The sequence below is a fragment of the Schistocerca nitens genome, chromosome 7 (assembly GCF_023898315.1).
Source record: "Schistocerca nitens isolate TAMUIC-IGC-003100 chromosome 7, iqSchNite1.1, whole genome shotgun sequence".
Classification (NCBI taxonomy): Eukaryota; Metazoa; Arthropoda; class Insecta; order Orthoptera; family Acrididae; genus Schistocerca; species Schistocerca nitens.
Window position 1 is genome coordinate 589,303,103 of NC_064620.1, and position 1,905 is coordinate 589,305,007.

Sequence of the window (1,905 nt, forward strand, 5' to 3'; positions counted from 1 at the left end):
TGTGTGTATGTGTATGTGTATGAGGGAGGGAGAGAGAGAGAGAGAGGGATAGAGAGGGAGAGAGAGGGAGAGAGAGAGACAATGATCACATAAGTTTTGATGTAAGAAATATAGAGAGAAATGACTGCTTTTAATGAGAGAAATCGCAAGTGTATTTAAGGAGTATAGTGTCTGATGTTAGAAATATTCAGGGATCATATGTTTCTAATACTTGAAACATAGAGAAATCACATGTTTGTACGGATTACAGAATTTGATGTGTGAAATGCGGATATATACTTGTTTTACTGAGCCTTTTTTTTGTATAGAATGCATATTCTTGATCTTGGAGGAATTTTACTATTTGCTACATGTATGTATGTATATTTACACTATCATTCTTGACTTTCACAGAAAATATTGTAATCTGACACCATTTTTATGCCCCATAACAATAACTGTGCCACGTCTTAGTATCAAGGGATTTGGGGAGTGGAGCGCTGGGTTTTAAATGGAGGATCGATCGTGCTGACTCAAACTTGTTTTATTAATCTTAGCGTTTTTAAATTAAAGCATTCTTAATTCCAGTTCTGCAAAACTCCGAGTCTTGCATCTTACTCAGCCAAGTGCTGGCGAAGGAGACCAGACAGCAGTCACCTAGCTCCGCGCCGCTGGGACACATGACGTCAATGGAAGGAACAGCACGTTTGTGGGAGTTTCTGGGGGAGAAGCAGGAACATAAACCTGACTAACTAGTCACGAACCATCAATCTGCGGATCTAGCTGTCAAATACGCCGCTCTTAAACGTACAGTCGATAAAACCATAGAGTGACCAATTCTAAAAAGTGGAATCAATAAAGTAATAATTTGAACAAACCCATGAACAACTCATGTTACATAATACTATAAATCTCTGGTAAGAGCACAACTAAGTAGTTTTGCAATTATTATACTGAGTGAAATTTCAATAACCCACTTAAAATTCACTATCATGTGCTGACACTTTCAAAGAAGAACTTTCAGTAAATGAGCACAAAATATCGGACTACAGTATACGAAGACTTGCTGGCTCACACGACGCAGAATGTTAGTTACACACAATATATGTACCATCAAACCACAAGTTAGAAGCAATAATTTCAAAGAAGGCCAATCTCGTGGCCACCGATTTTCTTGTAAGGAAACCACTGCCCATATATAGCTTTCATATAACTGCTTAGTAACTATAATATCACTTAAAGCATGTCATTAAATTAATTAATTCTTATAATTTACATATAGCAGCAATAACCATTTATTTCTACTGACACCAGCCGTAGGTTAACTTAGATCTTAATACAGGGTGTTTCAAAAATGACCGGTATATTTGAACCGGCAATAAAAACTAAACGAGCAGCGATAGAAATAAACTGTTTGTTGCAATATGCTTGGGACAACAGTACATTTTCAGGCGGACAAACTTTCGAAATTACAGTAGTTACAATTTTCAACAACAGATGGCGCTGCAAGTGACGTGAAAGATATAGACGACAACGCAGTCTGTGGGTGCGCCATTCTGTACGTCGTCTTTCTGCTGTAAGCGTGTGCTGTTCACAAAGTGCAAGTGTGTTGTGGACAACATGGTTTATTCCTTAGAACAGAGGATTTTTCTGGTGTTGGAATTCCACCGCCTAGAACACAGTGTTGTTGCAACAAGACGAAGTTTTCAAGGGAGGTTTAATGTAACCAAAGGACCGAAAAGCGATACAATAAAGGATCTGTTTGAAAAATTTCAACGGACTGGGAACGTGACGGATGAACGTGCTGGAAAGGTAGGGCGACCGCGTACGGCAACCACAGAGGGCAACGCGCAGCTAGTGCAGCAGGTGATCCAACAGCGGCCTCGGGTTTCCGTTCGCCGTGTTACAGCTGCGGTCCAAATGACG